Source organism: Carassius carassius, chromosome 46 (genome assembly GCF_963082965.1).
Source record: "Carassius carassius chromosome 46, fCarCar2.1, whole genome shotgun sequence".
NCBI classification, from domain to species: Eukaryota; Metazoa; Chordata; class Actinopteri; order Cypriniformes; family Cyprinidae; genus Carassius; species Carassius carassius.
Window position 1 is genome coordinate 13,404,299 of NC_081800.1, and position 21,281 is coordinate 13,425,579.

The 21,281-nt window shown below is 36.8% G+C and overlaps 1 protein-coding gene across 3 annotated transcripts in view; it reads left to right on the forward strand.

Moving 5' to 3' along the window:
* The first annotated feature begins 9,962 nt into the window (after window positions 1–9,962).
* Window positions 9,963–21,281, forward strand: part of LOC132129605 (caM kinase-like vesicle-associated protein) — a 36,398-nt gene continuing 25,079 nt past the window's right edge. For 2 of the 3 annotated variants that reach the window (XM_059541243.1, XM_059541244.1), the window contains exon 1: window positions 9,963–10,203. The gene's annotated coding sequence lies outside the window, so the exon portion shown is untranslated. Of the gene's footprint in view, window positions 10,229–21,281 lie in introns of all 3 variants that reach the window. The other variant, XM_059541245.1, reaches the window with a different exon arrangement.

Below are 21,281 nucleotides of genomic sequence, written 5' to 3' on the forward strand. Positions count from 1 at the left end.
AAATGTAAGCTAAATATAAAAATTTATATTAAAAAATCTGACAAAAATTACAAAAATGTAAACATTTTATTGGAAATATACAAATACATTTCATTGAAAGTATTAATTAATACTATAATATATTAATAATACAAAAATAATACCAAGAGACTTGATGCAGGATTCACTTAAAAGTATTAAACATCCAGAAGATAGAAAGCTTTTAAAACATGTCTTAAAACACACACTGACCAATGGTGGGGCATGTTGTCACAATGGAAACCTGCCCATTTCGGCTGATTTTAAATAACAAAGCCATTATGAAGAAGATAACAATTCATAAATTCCGAAATGACAAAACCCACGTTCTGAAGACCAATGCATTAAAAACAACCTTTATTATACAGTTGTCAAATGAATGTATGTCAGTGCGATTTTAGTGTATTCCCAGGAATTATATTCAGTAATTTGTGATCTAGACATCTGTGTTTGTTTAATTGGATTTTTAACTTTTTAATACCTTGCCAAATTCACCCACACAAACTATTAATTAAAAGAGATTTAAATTAAATTATCAGATGTTTTGTCTCATTAACAAGTTGACATATAAAAGGCTGTTTTGTTTTTAGTTTATTTTCAGAAGAACCTGTCTGAAAGATGCATTTATTATTTATATAGATTTGGCTTCTACTTGAGAAACATGCACATTGAGCATAAAGGTTTGAAAAAAGAAGAAGAAGTGAAGTCTTTTGGTCATGGTCAGAGCACAGCTAATGTATGACACAAGAGAGTCGGGGACTGGACCATACGTTTGGAGAGAAGAGTGAACTGCTGTGAGGGAAAAAGCTGTTAACTAACCATTAAAATGCCTTGAAAAGTAAAGCTACAGCATAAGCTTTACTGAATGCAAAGAGGTCTTTTGACTTCTCAAAACATTCAAGGACGTAGACATGCTGAAAGGTTGCTCTAGTTTAGAACTGTATTAAGCATGTTATAAAATCTCTTAAAAGCTGCTGCTTCTGCTTCTGTGTGTCTGATTTTGAGAAAATTTCACCAGTATTATCATTCAAAAGAGATTCTGCGTTTTAAAACAACATTTTGTATTTCCTGCAGAACTGTATGAGTTACTGTTGTTTTCTGTAATTTCTGTAAAACATTTTTATATTAAGTTTTCATCTGAGATAAAAAAGTATGAAATCACTGCACTCTACCGACTATATATATATATATATATATATATATATATATATATATATATATATATATATAAGAAAGATAACTAAATTTTTCATAATGCAACATGGCACAAACAAAATGTGCTGTGTTGCGTAATGAAAAAAACAAAAAACAAAAAAAAGCAGTGTGTATCTTTCTGTTTTTACTGTTAATATTTGTCATAGATTAAAATACAATTGAATGGTAGTGTAAAGTAAGGTTCAGGATAATGTTGTTGTTGTCTATTATCACTAGATGGCAGTGTTATAAAAAGGGTGTTGTGCAGAGCAACAACAAAAAAAAAACATGCTTTAGCAGTGAGAGGCTAGCCTAAAAACAAAAGCAAAAAAGAAAGAAAGACACTAAAATAAAAGAGCTGATGTTGAAACGTGTTACCTTCATGTCCACAATAAAGAAAGTATTTGATGCCTCACAATTACTGTTGTTTATTTTTGCTACACACACACAACAGGAAAGTTACTGCTCCAATGTATCTGCTGTAAAATTACTTGTCATATAACCGTATGACATTTTAATTGGTACATCTATATTCTGCTGTCTGTGCTGATGGCCAGTGGTCTGTTATTGGCCGGCTCTGAGGCTGGAGTGCCTATGTAAGGGGGGTCTCGGTGGGGTTTTCCACTGCACGGTTCTCCACTCTGCTCCTGTTTTGGTCTCTGGCCACAAGAGCAATCTGTGCCCCGCTTCGAGTTCCTGATGGCCGGAACTATAAACTGTTTCTGCTTCATGTACTATGATTATATGAACCACACATCTAAAATAATCTCTGACGTTGAACATGTTTTTAAAGTATCCCTTTTTTGCAGTGAAAAAAAGAAAAGAAAAAACAAGTTCTGTTAGATATCAATGCACTTTTCCTATTTGTAAGGTAAATTAATAATTCAAAGTGTTTTTCAATTCATGTCTATTGATTATTCATTGCATTTTATTCAGAGAGCAGATGATTGAAATCTTTATATGCTCAGAGACAGGCTGTTGTATATTGATCCTTTAGCTGAAAGGGTATTTTGAATATTTTTTTAGGCTTGAGTTCTTGAGTCATAAATTATTAACAGTTTTTTCTCTTTAAAATTATTCATACTTCACAGCTTCTGCTCATTATGCAAAATTTCTGTAACTTGGAAGTGATGATATGTTTCCGTCTTTGTTCTCATATCACCTCCTTCATAACATTTTGCAAACGTGTTTTTAACTGCAGTGACTTACAGTACATTGATTTACGTGAAAGTTGATGTACCAGGGCCTTTATTAAAACGGTGGCAATCTATATACAGTGGGGTTACAGTTTATAGGTCTCTTATATCTGGTCAAAGCTTGGTGCTTGATAGAAACCAGTTTCATTCAGTCATTCTTATACTGCCTCAACATGACTCTGATCTTCTTTAACAGAGTGAAGCAGAGTCTTTTTGTTTCCAGATAATACAAGCTCAAGGTCAGCAGAACAGTTCGAGGGAAACAGCATACAAAAGCAACAGCCACAGCCCCAGTCAACACTAAATAAGTTGCTGATGGTGTGTGTGTGTGTGTGTGTGTGTGTGTGTGTGCATGTTAGGGTGCGAAAGGTTAAAGCTTACAGCTCTTGCAAAAAATTTGATGAGCCAAACTGGATACAAAGGAAAACCTTGAAAGGATCGTGTGCAAGTGAAATATTTTCATGTAGAAACCTGTTACAGGCAAATTGGTATGGTGTAATATGAGGAAGAGATTGATGCTGCTTGTGAACGTTTATATTTATCTAAATTTGTATGTTAGATATTTAAGCAATAAGGCACACAAGGTCATGATATTGAAAATAGAATTGATCTCAAATGAATTTGATTCTATTTTGTTGTATTACTCATTTGTGACCGTGGACCACAAAACCAGTCTTAAATGTCAATTTTTTGTTCTGTGAGAAACAGTGGAAATAATATGTGGGAGAAAACAATACTTCTAGTTTATTTTATGATGTATCTGCTGACTGTACATCATTTCCATCTCCTTGGCTTTTTATGATGTTATTAGTATATAATAGGCATATTGTTCCATGATTAATATATTGTTCCATTTAATCATCACAACAAAGAAAACTAAATTGCCTAAATTTGGTGCAAGGATTGTCTATCGTAGGTCTTATAAAACGTTCGATCCTAATGCGTTTGTGGAAGATGTTGAAAGGTCCACTTGGTCGGCGGTTTGTGACGAGGAGGATGTTAATGCTTCTTAACGTATTTTTATGGATAGGTTTGTGAAAATAGTTGACAAACATGCACCAATTAGAAAAAGGTCGATAAAAAGCAATAATGCTCCTTGGTTAGATGCCGAGCTAAAATCTAAATGAGGGAAAGGGATAATGCCAAAGTTGAAACTCTAAAATCTAAAAGTGATATGGATGAAAGGTATTATTGTAAGTTGAGAAATAAAGTGACAAAGTTAAATAGATTAAAAAAAGAAAATATATTTTAGCCAAATCATTAGTAACTCATAACTGACATAAGTTGTACCTTGCAGAATGAACTTAATGCCATTACAAATTGGGTTAAACTTAATAAATTAGCTCTCAATATATCTAAAACTAAATGTATAGTCTTTGGTACTAAACGTATGCTTGGCAAGCCTTGCAACTTAAATCTAATTATTGATACATCTGTGGTAGAGCAGGTGAGTCAGACTAAAACTCTTGGGTGTGAAGCTGGATAGTCAGCTCTCTTGGGCTGATCAGATTGACCACATTGTGTATAAAATGGCTAAAGCCATTGCTTTTTCCCGGAGATGTTCCACGCTCCAGTGTGGATAAAATGCATACCTGTTTGGGCTGGCTAAAGGTGGAGGACAAACTTAATATTAGTCTTCTCTGTTATATGCACAATGCTCAAAACAATCCAAAATCTTTTGTAGATAAATTGGTTTTTAGTGGGTATTGTCACGGACATGTTACACGTCAGGTGAGCTCATGTGTGTTAGTGGTTCCATCTGCAAGGTCCAATTGTATGACAAGAACAGTTTTAGTTAGATCATCATCCGCTTGGAATAAATTGGACTTAAGAACAAGGCATATATCCAACATATGTAATTTTAAGAAGACTCTAAAACAGATTATTATTACACCAGTTAATTTGTGACTGTTATAGGTGCTGACATTTTCAAATGCTGTATGTGTGTGAATGTGTATATGTGGATAAATGTATACATGTGGTTATGTTATATGTTATATTTGTGTATTTTAACTGTACATACGTTTCAGCACTTTTATGGGCCCCAGGAAGACTAGCAACCACATTGTTGAAGCTAATGGGGATCCAAATAAATAAACAAATAAACAAAACTGGAACACAGAAATTAAGGAAGGATAAGAAAAATATTAGCTTACCTAAAGTTTGGAGTAGGCTGTGGATCAACATAACATGACAATATGTTTTTGGTTTGGAGTATTTCGTTTTTCAAAAATACTGTAAAAATGGGGTGGAGGTCTGCTATGCATTATGACGTATTTAAATTATGTTTTTGAAAATCAATTATATGATGTTGAGAAACAGGACTAAAAGATTTCTAAAAGCTCTTGTAATTTGTGTTTTAATATTTATCATTATTATTGTTTATTCTTTACATTGGGCACTATAATTGTCATTGACCCACAGCTTCAGAAGTGGTGTATAATCTAAAGCCATACATAAGTAAAAGTTCAACTTTGGTAGAAGTTGAAGTCAACGTTTAGAATATTACTCGAGTAAAAGTCTTAAAGTAGGCTATGTGATATTTATTGTACTTAAGTATGAAAAGTATCTTTGGGTAAAAATAAGAAGCACTTCATTGGGAACTTAGTGTCTTTCATTTCAACAAAAGAAAACATTTCTGGAATCTGCATCTGAAATAGCATTTAGATGTATTTACACAGTTTAATGTAACTCAGAGGGGTCAGGGATGCATTTAATCTGCAGTTACAAATGCATAAATAACATGAAAAACATAAAAATATTAGTCGAAATGTGAAATTAAAACCACCAGTAGGTGGCAGCAAGTGACTGTCAATGAGATTCAACCGATTCATTCAGGAACAAAGCATTTGACTGTGTTAATAAGTGAATCACTGAATCATTTATTCAACCGATTCATTCAAAAAGTTGATTCAATCAATAAGTAGGCTAAACCTTGTCCATTGCTCAGCGATGCAAAATAGTGCTGTGATCTTTGTTTGGAACTATGTTCGTTGGCCAAATTGAGAAAAAATAGGCAATATTGCGTTTAAAATGTACGTACCTTAATGCTAATTTGATTAAACTTGCATAAAATGACTATAGTTATGTTATCATGCTGATATCTGAAAAAAAACGGCACTCTTTGTGTGATAACTAGCCTATATTAAATTATATAAATATAAAAAACATGCAGAAACATTTTTTACCATCTTCATTTAGAATGCCTTGAATTTAGAATTTTAATAGACTAGAATTTAAAATTTTAATAGACTAATAAATCACTCTGTGTGTGATTTGGTGATATGGCTCGATAATGTCAGATCGCAACTCAGTACAACAAAACTTAGCATATTATCGCAGAAGAGAAAACTGTATATCGCACAACACACCTCAGTATCAATTTGAGTGGGAAATGAATCATCCGCGGTTGTGAACGTAGGCCTACATGTTTGCATGAGCAGTCTAACTCGCAAGCGACAGATCACTAATTCATCAAACCAGCTTGCTTGCAGTTTTTGTAGTAAGTATGAATATGCTTTGGGTAAAAGTCCAGCTCACCACCAGGTGGTGATCAGTTGACAACTCAGCCCCTCTCTTTACCCGAGTGTCCAAGACAGAAATGGCCGAAGATCATAAGAAACGACTACAAAGTCAATTATCAACCTCCAACCTGAGGTGCCACATGCACTGATGGACACCCTTATGCTTGAACATGGTGTTCGTTCGTTCGTTAAAGTCCCCCAGTAGAACAACAGAGTGCCCAATGGGAGCGCTTTCCATCACGCCCCCCAGGGACTCTAAAAAGCCCGGGTAAGCTGCACTGCTGTTAAGCGCATAAGCACAAATGACAGTCAGAGACTGGCCCACTGCTTCTCACCCTAGGCAACGCAAGAATAGTGGAGAGTCCACTCTTGGTTGAGAAGAGTGGTTCCAGAACCCAAGCTGTGAGTGGAAGTAAGCCAGACTATATCTAGACAGTATCTCTCAACCTCCTGTACCAGCTCAGGCTCCTTCCCCGCCAGGGAGGTGACATTCCAAGTCCCAAAAACCAGAGTTGGCATACAAGGTTTGGGTCGGCCGGGCTGCTTCGGGTAAATGTATCAGAGTAAAAGTAAAAATTTTATTTAGTTAATGTAAGAGTAAAAGTGAAAGTTGACACAAATTTAAATACTCAAGTAAAGTACAGATACTCCCAAAAAATACTTAAGTAATGTAATGAAGTATTATTACTTCGTCACATTACAGCACTGAGCTTCAGTGTGCATTGGCCAGAAAAAAAGTGCATTTAGCACCTATATCAGATGCGCAAACGACAATACTGTGTGCAAGACTACTGTAGATTTCAAAGGCTTCCAAGAGGAAAAGGCAGGATAATTGGAGACCTCTGTCTGAAAAAAGACAGCTGTTGCGCACACAAGACATAAAAATAGCCCGTGTTTTTGAGCAGCTCAGAAATCCCAATAAAGACAGAAAAATTCAGTTTCCTAAATAAATTTCACCTTTTTCAAAATATCAGCCATCACAGACTGTCCCATATTTCTCCTCACCATTATGTCCATGTGATTAATGAATCCTCCGACTCACTTCAGTCAATGTGTACTGGGACAGAAACGCTCAGATCAACTTTAACTGACCAGCCAATTAAGGACTTTGAAGTTACGATCACACAAGGATGCCACTGTCAATGTGCTCATTTACTGGATTGGTGACATTCATGCAGTTCAGATGTCAGCACACATGCTGAACCGCACATATGCCTTTATGATTTACCTCTATACTCAGATCATGTCAGAGAAATCCCTGCCCTACATCCCCATTCAAATATAGCTTCATAATTAAGGCCGTCTAGTACACGTGACCAATAACCCATTAGCCTGGGAATGATTCCTTTTAACTGTATTGTTATACCAGAAAACCTGTACTAGACTAAACGTTATTCTACTTATAACTTATTCTTCATCTGTTTACATTATGATATAGCCTATTTCCCATCATTCTCTGTAGAAGCTTGACCTTTATGTATCCTTAAAGCAAAAGTTTTTTTTTTTTAGCTGAAAGAACCTAGAAGCAACTATTTGATGTTTAAAATTTCTTAACGATGGACTTTTATTATTATTATTTTTATTTTTTTACTAATATGTAGCTTCTTACTTCACAAGACATTGAACTGGAATACTTGAATTATTGTGATGCTTTTATCAACAGTTTGGAGTCTCATTCTGACAGCACCTTTTCACTGCAGAGGATCCATTGGTGAGCAAGTGATGTAAGGTTTCACAGTTACTGCACATTTTTTTTTACAGATATTTTTCTGAAGGATATTATTTTTCTCTAAAGAAGGCTTTGTCACACAAACCCAAGGCCACAGTGTGAACTTGTGTGGGCGAAAGCCAAATTTCACCCTGAAAGGCTATCTGACAAAAGACAAAAGCGTGTTAGGTCCAGCATAGGAAATAACCGTATGATGAATAGCATTGCAAAGGCTGCCTTCATCCTTTGATCCCTAATTCAGAAGCACATGAACAGATCACTGTGTGTATACCACTGCACATACAGATCGCTTATTTATGTGCATTGAACACATTGCAATTTAAGTCGCAATCTCTTACTTAGATTTTATTGCAACTACTGCATTTGGCCAATTTTATTATTACAATTAAATGGTAATGCATGATGCAGGGACACTGTGTAGCTGGTTCAATGGTGGGTGTGCCTGTGGTCCAATTATAGGTTGTCTTACACAGGCCTGCCAGTGGGGCCATTTGCTCACTTCTAAAAACCCAATTGCTAATTATGGAGCTTTTGGTTTTATAGACCATTGGTCAAAGTCAAGACTGCCTTAACAAGGCTTTGTTATATTTTATTTTGGTGTTTTATTTTAGAGCACTCTGGAAAGCCGATAAAGAAAAACATTATTGAAAGTCTTTATCCAAGACTGAAAATCACTTGTGTACAGTTGGGATTTTTCAGTTACTCTTTCTTCAGGTTCTATTGTTATACCAGTAGGTGGCAGCAAGTAACAAGTGAATCAATTGAATCTTTAAAAGTGAATCATTTGAATCATTGCGTAAACTGATTTGTTCAGAAAAGCAGATTCATTTAGGAATGAAACAACTGACCTGTCATTATGAGGGTGTCATTAAATTATTAATTCAAAACTCTGATTCCCTCTTTTTATATAACCACATTTTTCCTTTCATTGAAAATGACCTCAGAGGACTTCTGTATTTATATTAATGCAATATTGTTGCAGTCTTCATTTGAAAATGGAAGCTACACACACACACACAGGGGTTAGTTCCTGTGTAATTTCTTAGCCATCTGTCCGTATCCCCCTGGCACAATATATACCACTGGCCTGATCTCTGTGTGGTTAAATGGTTCATCCCATTAAGAAGAGACTAGCTCTTCCCAAAGAGACATAATGGTTATAGACTGGAAGAAAGGACTTCTCATTTCCTCATCTGACTGATGAAGTTCATAATGTTGTGAGATCATGTATATTACCAAACTCATCCCTACATGCTGAGATGCCGGTATTATTTCATTTGTGGAAGACTATTGGTATGTCTGTAATGACAACATAAATCCCCACAAAACTCATTAATGAACTCCAATATAATAACTCTTGTCGTTGCATATTAATGCCCATTGTGCTTTCCTGAGAGAGAGCCCATAAAATGTCGAAGTTTATAAAAACAAAACTGGACACAACAGTGAGAGATTTTCGCCACCGCACCATGCTTTTCATCTGATGCGCAGATAATGAAATGATGTTTGTTGCAGTTTAATCCGATATAGTAATCCCGTCCCTCGCAATCTGCTAGTGCTTCTCAATCCTAGTCCTGGAGGGCCTGAGCACTGTACGTTTTGGATATGTCCTTTATCTGACACACCCAATTCAGGTCACTACTGAGTTGATGATAAATCAGGTGTTAAATAAGAAAGACACAAAATGTGCAGTGATGGGGTCCAAAATTAAGAATGACTAAATTAGTCAATGCAAATCTTTTTTAAATACTATTAAATACTAGAGATACAGTCCCATCAGTTGCAGAAATATGAGTGCATGCTTACTCAGTCCATTCACATCTGAGGATCAAAATAGATTTATTGGCAAGTATGCTTATACAGATAAGGAATTTGTCTTGGTGAAGCTTCCAGTACACATTAAAAATGTAACATTAAAAATACAAGATAGATAACAGAGTCAAGTGAATTATACGTGTGTGTGTGTGTGTGTGTGAGTCAATACATGATATATATATATATATATATCATGTATTATATATGAATATACAATTATGACTATTATGAATCATGTATAAGAAAGGGGGCACAATTTGTTTTAAATAAGTTTAAATAGTGTGTTAGGTACTGCACATGCTTTTAAGGTTTTTGTGGGAAAAATAAGGCCAAAAACCTATTTGCAGGCCTTTTAAATATGTTTTAAATAAGTATGCGAGGGTTGACAAAATATTAGTAGCTAACACTAACACAACAGTCAATAGAAATGCACGCGTGTGTGATAGAGATAAAAAGAGAGATAGAGATAGATAGAGAGCGCGCAAACTGGAGAGTGAGGGAGGTAGAGATTCGGTGTTCCAGATGAAAGCAGAGATTATTTATTTCTCTGGGGGAGCGAGAGAGAGGGAGGGAGAGAGGGACAGACAGCGGCATAGTCTTGTCAGGACTGCGCCGATCTTAATGCGTCTCTTACAAACGAGCCATTAAAAGCCGATCAAGCGCTCGCAGTCTTCAAAGTTTGGATTTCCTCATCCCTCCCGTGCGTAGTCTGTGCCATTCCGAGCAGGTAAAACAACTTTAGATGTTTTGGTGTATTGTCTGAAAATGTTTGTTTTATGTATTTCCTTTCAAGCTTTTCCTTGACATATTGGCACCGCGAAACAGGCGGAACATCTGTTGAAGCAAACTAAGAGATCACAGTTTCTTGCATTTCGACCGTGTTCAAGTTTATAGATTGCGATGGAGTTTGTGAGCGCAGCAGTCGTGAAGATGCCACATTGAACCCCACCTGTCAATGAACATGTTCGGTGTGTGAGGTAAAGATGCTGTTTCCCTGCGCGCGATCGCCTCCAGTGTTGCGTGTTTTAATTATACCTGGAGTAATTCGAGTCCTGACCGCATTTACGCCCGAAAGTTGTTTAACACGTGATTCTAACAGTTGAGAAACAGTTGAGATATGAGATGAACGACGTTGCATCGCTTTGCCTGAGATTAATTGAGAGCAGTTGCTCGGAGTAATGTGGCAATAAATAGTCATGAAATCACAGCTAGTCTGCGTGGAAATAAGAAATGAATTTAATTATAACGGACATATTGTGACATAACGTTCCCTAATGATCTTATTATTGTTTTTTGTTCATACCGAGACACGATGTGTCATAAGTAGACCATTACTTGGGCACTTGTGTACTCGTCACATTTTTTCCCCCTATTGTCATGTTGTCCTTACCATTACTGAGATATTAAGCCATTTATTGTAGCTACAAGTAGGCTTAACTCTAGAATGGCTTAGAGTGTGTTTACAGCTTTATTATACTTGTGAGGGCCAAATGTCCTCACAAATACAGTGACATAACTTGTGTAACGTGACAAAAACCGAGGACATTTGATCTTTACTATTTATAAGACTGAAAAGATGTTTTGCATTGTGTCTAATAACATAAGCAGGTTTTAGAGTAGTTTAGGTATATATATATATATATATATATATATATATATATATATATATATATATAGGCTAGAGAGAGAGAGAGAGAGAGAACATTTATATGAAGTTCTCACTAATATAGATTCAAAAGTGTGTATGTTTTAAATGCATAAGATATCCACAACCACACACTAACATTTTGATGACATTTTAAAAATGTCTTCGGAGGTGCAGGGCCGGCCTGCGGCATAGGCGGTATAGGCAAATGCTAAGGGCGCCACTTATCCATAGGGGCGCCAGAATGAGTGAACGAGTGAATTTTTTTTTTTTTTTTGTACATATTTTTTATAATAGGCTACTATTTAAAAACCATTAATTCGAAATACTACAAAATAAAGCAAAAAAAAAAATCCGGCTCTTCAATTTTCTCCCGCCCATCGAGTGCTTGAAGTGCGTCAGAAACAGAGCGCGCGCGATCAGTTGTTGGTAATTTGTTGTGTAGCGTGCGAGCGCCAACCTCCCGCTCTCTCTCGTGAGGCCAATAAGGAAGTGACTAAAACTGCAATTCATCGACTGGCCGCTTGAGGCTGGCTGCAAAAGGGAGTCAGTTCCATAGACTCCCCATGTTAAAATGCCCAACTTCACAGCAGGAAAAAACATGTTTACAGCCTGGTTCAAAAAATGATTTTGGTCTAAATAGCTAATTTTGCCCTTCATGGCAACTGTGAGGGGGGTGAATTTTTTTATAACTCATCCGTTTAAATTATATTAAGACTTAAAGTTCTGCATAATTAAGGGCGTGGCCACTTGAGTGACAGGGAGATTGCCGCTGCTGACACTGCCGTCGTGCTAGGTGGGCGTGGCTACAGCAATTAGCTCCCGCCTATTTGCCCATTTTTGATTGTCCGGGAGAGTCGCGCGGTGACGCGCTGCCAAGATTTACACTCTTTAGGCTTCAAAAACTCTCTTCAGCAGTCTACGGGTGACGTCACGGACACTACGTCCATATTTTTATACAGTCTATGGTAGCGTGCCCGACGCCGCATCCAATGTAGACAGCACTGCTTTTGTTAACACACAGCTCGTAGAAACGCGCCTGGCAGCTCGCGCCAGTTCAAGACACGGTGAAAGTTTCCTGATTGTGACGGAAGGCCGAATTTACATGACACATTATAAATGAGCATAGTCTGCGATAGATACAGTGCCAAAAAGAAGAGAAGAGGATAAAGACAGAGGTAAAGAGATGTAGTGAATGAACAATTTATTGCATAGGAGTAAGATACTATAATTTCATGGCAGTTATTTTTACCTTAAACTTAATGTTAGCAGTTGTTCTGAGTTCTGAGTCCCCAGACTGTGATTTTGTACAATCATGTCAGTTTTAAGACGCATTTTTTATTATCACTTTTTTATTAATGTTTTACTCTACAGTTGTGCAGTTTTGGGGGGATACAGTACAGGCCAAAAGTTTGGAAACATTACTATTTTTAATGTTTTTGAAAGAAGTTTCTTCTGCTCATCAAGCCTGCATTTATTTGATCAAAAATACAGAAAAAAAATGTAATATTGTGATATATTATTACAATTTAAAATAATTTGTTTTCAATTTATTATACTTTAAATTATCATTTATTTCTGTGATGCAAAGCTGAATTTTCAGCATCATTACTCCATTCTTCAGTGTCACATGTGACATCCGGTCTATCACATGATCCTTTAGAAATCATTCTAATATGATGATTTATTATGAGTGTTGGAAACAGTTCTGCTGTAATGTGTGTGTGTGTGTGTGTGTGTGTGTATGTATATATATATATATATATATATATATATATGCTAAATCATGAACACAATGACAGGGTGAAATGGGATGTGATGCATGGGGCGCCAGGTAAAATCTTGCCTAGGGCAGCAAATTGGTCAGGGCCGGCCCTGCGGAGGTGCACCTATTAACTAAGTCAGTGATATTTGGTTTTGTAACATTTAAATGTATGTCTGTCAAAGCACTGCATTTTTAGAGTCCCACACATCTAGTTTTCTGTCGTTAATATTCATTATTGTTTTCAGTCAGTCATAATAACCAGAGGTCTTTTTTCAAGGACTTTGTTATGGTGCTATTACCTACTCATTATTAAAGCACAGAGTCTTTTATGGTGTGTTTTAATTTTACTTTTAATTGTTATGTGGGAGGGAAAATAAAATATTTAGTTGAACTTTACTGCAATAGAAAGGCAACATTACACACTTTGTTTTCTTTGAATCTGAGCATACTTGAACCAATCCCATCTGGCATTATCTAAAAGACTTAAAATGTGTTAGTGCATTTTTTTTTTTGATTAATGCATAATTTCATTTTTCCTGGTTTTATAATTAATAACCCTGTGAAGATACTCTCTGGCATCACGTTGCAATAATTTGTTCTATCAGTTGCCAAACACACTAAAAGAAATCCATTCTTTTTGTAGACAGATCTGAGATCTTCATCATAATAACATTTCAGGTCATCCTCTTAAATAAAAACATGAAAATGGAGGATTTGCTATTAACAGCCAGTCTATTTGATGGCAGTACTTGCATTCAGTAATGCCATGCCTTGCGGATGCAAAGATCACTGTCAAATCTTCTAGAGCTTTCAGCTGCAGATCGTAGCTGCTGAAACAGAGACCATTTTACCCCATGCCACACTTAAACAGTCTTTGCAGCCAGAGAGGTGTTTGTGAAAGTGACAGACGCACCCACAGGTGAGCTGTGAACTCGACTGAAATCTTGCACATCCTTTTAACACATAGCAGCATGATGCAGGATTTCCCAGCTAACACTCATTTACAGGATTTCACAAATGCTAAGCTTCTAGATCAGATCTGTTATAAATGGTCAATGGCGGTGAAGGATTCAGATTCAGAATGTGCCAAAAACCAGCAACTAAACGGACGGGCAAATGGTCCTAGCAAGAAAAAATAAACAAACAACAACAACAAAAAATCTTGTTAGTATGGATGGGGGATTAGCTTGATATCAGTGGAATTGCACTGAGAATATAAGAAACTCTAATAAAATGTAAATATACCCATTGGTGGTCTAGAAAAAATAAATAAATAAATGTATTCTTGCAAAATAAATAAAGTATTCAAGTCATGAGGGTCAGCTATGGGGTCCAATCTCTTTTTTTTTAAAGTTATATTTGTGGCATTTTTCCCATTATTTGAATAGGACAGTTAAAGAGAGACAGGAAACAGAGAGGAGAATAGGACTGGGAAAGGACCAAGAGCCAGGACTCGAACTCAGGTCAGCCAAATGCTGTTGCACCGTATGTTTGAACACTGCCCACAAAGATAGAAGAGCTGTGGTTAAATCTGTCTGATCGATGGACTCAAGTCAATTAAATCAAGTCAAGACAAGTACCCAGACAAGATTAAATTCCCAGTTGAGGTTTCCAAGATGTCCATGAACACCACTCCCACTTTTTACAGCAAATCTGAATGATGGCTTTAGCTCACCACATGACATTAGACATGATTAAAACAAAATGTAACATAACATCTTAGACATTATCCAATTAAGCAATGCAAATAAAGACATCATTCGCTGTTTTATTGGCGTAATGGTGCATTGAATTCATATAAAAGCACCCCTGAGTCTGCTGATATGCCGAATGTCAGCATTATTATCTGTGTTTCTGCTGGATGGAGCTCTGAATCATTTCAGCCCCCATCCTGTGTTCTATCACCTCCAGCTACTCAACAAATTACGCCACTTATGAGAGTAAGTGCTGGCAACCCTCAGCTAGAGTGGAGAACCTTTGCGGGAACATATGCTATAGCGAGTTAGCATTTTTCAAAAGGCTTGTTATCACAGCATGGAAACATTACATATTAGACTCTCCTTAACACTGGTGGAGGGAAATCACAATCAATGAATCACTATTGAAGCTTTATATGCAGTCGGTTATTTATAATCATGCTAATGCCCATTAACACTGTCTCACAACATTGTTTTCACCTCTTGGATGGTGCCAATTAAGAGGTTACTTAATTTTGGAGACTAATCACAGCAGCTCCCCTCAAGCTCTGAAACAAATATATTCAGTGAAAAATAATGTATACATGTAACCCACCATATGAGCACGATATGAAGCCTTTCTCTGTTCAGTTTCCAACCAGTGCAGCATCCAATCCAACTCCTGTGGGCCACCTTGATGCTAGACTACATATAGCAAGCACTTTCAAGTTAGATTCGTACCTTTTGCCCACACACTACAGACCTCCCACAGATGCGTTTTGTAAAGTCAGTGTATGGACGTGTGTATTTCAATTCTCCAGGCGTCTAAGTCTTGTCCAGCATTCAGCTGGTGAGCTCAGATGTACTGTTTGCAGTTTTAAACAAATGAAGTAAACACTTAATAATCATGTCAGCCTACAACTAATGAGCTATTCTCCTTGATGGACTTTTAATGTCTGTAAACACCCTCGCATAATGATAAATGAAATAGGAATCATAAAATGATCATGAAACATATTCTCATAGGTTGTATAGCTCATATCTAATCAGCTTTACAATAACTATAAAATTGTGATTGTGTTATGTGTGGCCTGTATAGATAGAGGGTGCTTTAAGAATAAAAACACAAGCCACTCTGATCTCATTACTATTTTTAGGTATTCATATATAATGTTTACATATGCATTTAGCATGTGTGTGTGTATACACGTGTTTGTGTGTAGATAGATGATAGAAATAATTATAGAAAATGGCATGTAACACATTCAGTTTAAACATTACGTCACAAGTAGAAAGACTGAAATAATATTTTCTTGTAAAATGTATTTCAATAATCTTATAACCATAGCCATAAACATATAAAATTTTATTTGCAGCTTAAAAAAATTATTTTTTACTGTGTATGTGTGCTAGAACAACCTGAGATTACTAATGAGATCACTTAAACGTACACACTTGATAACAATTACTAAATGAGTCAGTTTGAAGACACATAGTATGTATGTGTCTTCCTGTAGTTCAAACAGTAGAGCTTGATGAGAGCAAGACCATGCAAGGTCACAAGCTTGAATCCCAGGGAATGCATTAACTGATGAATTGTATTTGGATTAAAGTTTCTGTCAAATGTTTATTCCTGTATATGAAAAGAAAGAAAAGAGAGAGTGTATCAAACGGGTCACAATATGTCAGAACTTGTTGGAAGATGTTAATTGTTGCTTTTAAGTGCCCCATTACCTCCAGCACATGCCCTCATTAATGCCAGCTGAGGTTCTTCTCGTTTAGTGAACCCTCTTCGGCCAGGGGTCATAAAGAGTTAGGTTGAGAGCTTACAGCACTGTTGAGATGCCATACATCTACAGCCATGCTGAACACCAATAATTTTCATCCCCTGCAGCACTCTTCACTAACATATTAAAGAAAGGCAGAAGTGTCATGATAGCCCCTTTAGCAGAAACTAACACGGGACAGAGCGGCAATTATAGTGTAATCAAGATACACAGACAACTAAACCATTATGAGGATCATGTGAGTCTTAATACACTCGTTCACACTCACACATTCTCTTTCTCTCCCTCAAATTACTTTTAATCATTTACATTATATAATTTCAAGCAGAGGCGCTCTCCACCAAGGCACCTTTTCATGTGAAAATAGACAGAACAGCTTCCACTTTAGAATTTGTGATAATAACAAAGCTAAAAAGGCTTTGTGAGAGAGATATGCAAGTCTTTCCACATCACAATTAAAGCTGGTGCTTTGGTGTGCGTTTTTATGACGGGCAACACTTTCTATTACGTTCAAAGTGAGGTAAATATATGCGAGACATGGGAGCAAACATAAAGCCTTGTTTTGTCTGCCATTCCTCCCTACCTGAAGATGAAGAGAGATAGAAAAAGAGAACCGAGAATGAGATGAACATAAAAAAAAAAAAAAAGAGATGAAGCCTTTGCCATTAAAAGCTTGAGCCTCATTATGACAGCGGTGCTATAAATTCTCTTGTCCCACACTGAGCCACTAATCATTCTCTTTCTGTTTATTTATCTGGGGAGGACATAAAAAACACTGCCGCACTGGAAATTAAATTACTTCTGTTGCTGTCGTAATATAAATGTCTGATAATCTAATTTCATTTGCAATAAAGACAGTGATAAATCTCTGCTGTTTTTTAAAAGCGCTATGAACGAGAGGTGTGTTATTCAGCTCATATAGCAAACCACAACCGTGGACATGTGGAAGTGTTGGTGAGGACAATTTGGAGCCTTTGTCCATGTTTTAAAAGAAAATTTCATAAATTGTAACCCTTCAAATGATTGAATAGCAGTACAGATTGGCATCAAACAGAACTGACCTTTCACTAAGCCCTGCCTTAAAACATTACTGACCAGTCATACCTTAGCAACTGTTGCCAGCCAGCATTTTCCTATAGGCCTACAGGCTTTTTCTCTTTTATAATGTAAGTCTGTGGAGAACCTGTTTATATACAGTTTTAATTGCAATTTAAAGGAAATTATCCAAATATACAAAATCTTAACTTTCAATCTTAAAATCAATCTCTGAATTAATCACATAAGTGAACAAGTTCATTGTCATAAATCAGTGCTATTTTAGTATGTAAGTAAATGAAATGAAATATTTTTTCCAAATATATATTTTACATTTGTTTTTATTTTTGTGCTTTCTGTTAAAGGAATTTTTTTGTGTTTGTCACTAGTTTAAAGGAGCTATGTGGAGGTTTTTACTTAAAAAAAATCTTTAAGATAGAGTTTTCATTTGTACATGTATGAGCCAACCATGATGTAAAAAAAAGAATGACACCTTGACTGTCCACCACGGTTGCCTCTATCAGCCTGTAGGCTCAATTGTGTGTGGAGGAGTCGGGCCCGAATTGGTGCGAAAATTCACAAATTGTGACGTCATGCGCGTTCTCGTCTACTTGGGCTTACAACCGTATGGCACGCCAGCCATTATAGTAAGCAGCGGCAATAGCGTTTTCAAATGGACTCTGTGGATGGAAAGAAGCGACCAGCCTCCACCACAATTCAGACACCCACGGAATGCATTAACTGATGAATTGTATTTGGATTAAAGTTTCTGTCAAATGTTTATTCCTGTATATGAAAAGAAAGAAAAGAGAGAGTGAATCAAACGGGTCACAATATGTTAAAACTTGTTGGAAGATGTTAATTGTTGCTTTTAAGTGCCCCATTACCTCCAGCATATGCCCTCATTAATGCCAGCTGAGGTTCTTCTCGTTTAGTGAACCCTCTTCGGCCAGGGGTCATAAAGAGTTAAGTTGAGAGCTTAGAGGATTAGCGGAAGGGTTAAAGTTGAAAATAATGCTCGTCTTAAAAATAAAAAAGTTTGGTCTAATAGGTTTCCTCACCATTAATCCTGTCTGTCATTGGTTGACAAAAAGCCCATCACCAAAATTACACACTTTACCTTTAAATTGATTGACTCAATGTTGAAAATCAATGCAATTTCCTTTTAGAGCATAACAATTTTCTTCCATCTGTAAAAAAAAAAAAAAAAAACATTTTCACAATCTGACTCATGTTTTCTGTCCTCCTACAGATGTTGGCCTTTGGCCTCTTGTCTCCTTGTTTTTCCTCCTTCTCCTGTCCTCCTTTCTGCTGTCTTTCCCAAGCAACTTCTTTCTTTAAAAACATTTAGCCATCCGTGATAGCAAGTCAACTGCTGTAGCATCATACGCACAGTCATGTGTACACATACGCTCTGTTGTTAATGTATTCAGTTTTAGACTCATTCACCCCTCACCACACTTCTGTCCCTCTCTGGGTGTGCTTTAAATAACCAAACCTTTGATGTCTAAGCTAATGTTCTAGATTTGTACGAGGCTGAGACGATTGAATACTACAGTCCTGACAGAGAGGAGAAGTATTATGCAACAGTTTATTGGAGTATCGAGCAAATACAATTGGAAGTAAAGGGAAATTAGCCCTCTGATGTCTTTCACTGACCTGATTTTAGATAATCCACCTAGTTAAAACTCTGAATAGTCACCCCTAGGTCCTATATTTGGAGTTGTAGCCATTGTGCCTTAGAATATAGGAGATGATGCTAACTGCTAATCTGTTAGCACTGTGAGTTTTTGTGTGTTGATGTAACAGGCGGCTTTCACAGTTGGCATCACAGTTTACAGTGAGAGGAAGCAGCCAAACTCTCCAGATGGGCACTTTCCAGTGACTTTGGCCTGCTGATTCACTTTCCTCTTTGGCCACCGCTTCTGACTTCTAGTCAATGTGTTTTTCTTCACTGTGCTAATTTGCATGTGAGCTATAGCATTACTGTAGAGGCAAGAATTTCTTAGTACCATTTGCAATAGTGCGGGAAAATTTTCAGCCCCGTGGTTTATGGTTAAGAGGTTAAATGACGCTTAGCGTTTTTGTAACGTGGCCTTCAATCATTAGCTTTCACTTCACCAGGGAGCGGATTTAACTGCTGAATATTTTACACTTGCCTTTCTGTTCTCCCTCCCCTTTCATTTCCCTGCTCTGGTGCTTTTGTGCAGCTTTCCTGGTCTTCGATCTCTGAAGCTGATGCCTTTAGCTGAGGAGTTGTCCCTTCATTACACCCTCGCAACATGCCACTTCTCTAAAAACATTCATCTGTAAAAGAGTTGAAGTGCTGAAGTTGACTGCCTTTTACATTTAATATTACTTTTTGCTAATATACTGATGATTTTTATCATACATATTTAAAATTCATACATTTGCCTTTTAAGTTGCAGACATAAATGTGCAGTTGAGGAAATCTGGTGCATGAACTGAATTTGGCAGACTGTTGACTGTCACCTGTATTAGCCAGCTAATGTCCAGTATTGTTAAATATAAAGCAAAATAAGACAGGCGTTACCTGAATTTACAGTCTGTAATCAAATTTGATGAGACATAATGTCCACATAATGCAAAATAAGTTGTTGTGGCTGGAAGCATGTAATAATATATAGTCAGCACGGCAGCAGTTTTTAACAAGAAATATAATTTAAATTTGAATGAACTTGCTCTCCATAGAGCCAGTTGTGTTTATCATATGTGTGAAAAACAATATAAATAAGAAATGATTTAAAAAATAAACCACATAACTTTGTCCATGTAAAATATTGAAGTGTACCTTAGAAGGTACTTAGAATGTTCACTGTATTAGCTGAGAGATCATTTATTTCATATATTAGCAAAATGAGATATGCCAAAATGATTCAGAATTTAATTTAATGGAATCAGAATCAACAGCTTCAGAATTTGAATCAAATCTCTATCAACACCCAGCTCGAGGACACATATATGCATATTCCCATTTACAGTGGGTCTAGAAAAGAATCACCCCCCCCACCCCCCCCCCCCTTTAAAATAATCATAATTTGAAGCTTTGCAGCCTGAAATGAAGACGGACACAGTTTTTGCTAAACCACGTTTTGCTTTAATTACAGTCTTTAGTCTGTTGGTATATGTGTCTGTCTCTATTAACTTTGCACATCTAGACGTCACAATATTTGCCCATTCTTCTTTGCAGAACTGCTCAAGTTCAGTTAAATTTGATGGTGAGCATTTGTGGACTGCAGTCTTCAAGTCATTCCAAAGATTTTCAATGGGCATTAAGTCTGGGCTCTGATAGGCCATTAACCTTTTTCTCCTTCAACTACTGTTGTGCTCACTTTGTGCTTTAGGTCATTGACATGTTGAAACCTTCTTCCAATTGAAAACTTTCTGGCAGAGAGCAGCAGATTTTCCTCAAGAATGTGACAGTATTTTACCCCATCGGTTTTTCCTTCTATCCTGACAAGTGCTCCAGTCCTTGCTGCAGAGAAACACCCCCATAACATAACAGAACATTAGCACCTCCATGCTTTACTGGAGGAATAGGGTTATTTGAATGGTGAGCTGTAGACATATCGTTTCCATGTTGAGGCCAAATAATTAAATTTTAGTGTCATCTGCCTCAGAATCTTCAAGTTGCGTTTTGGCAAAGCTCAGTCGTGACTTCATGTGGCCTTTCTTGAGGAGTGGCTTTTTTCTTGCAACCCTCCCATACAAGCCACATTTGTGGAGAACTTGTGATATTGTTGTCACATGATCACTCTTGGTCATAAATACCTGCAGCTGCTTCAGAGATGCTGTAGCTCTTGCCTCTCTGCTCAGTTTCCTCCTGGCTCTTTCATCCAGTTTGGAGGGACGTCCTGATCCAGGGAGGGTCTGTGT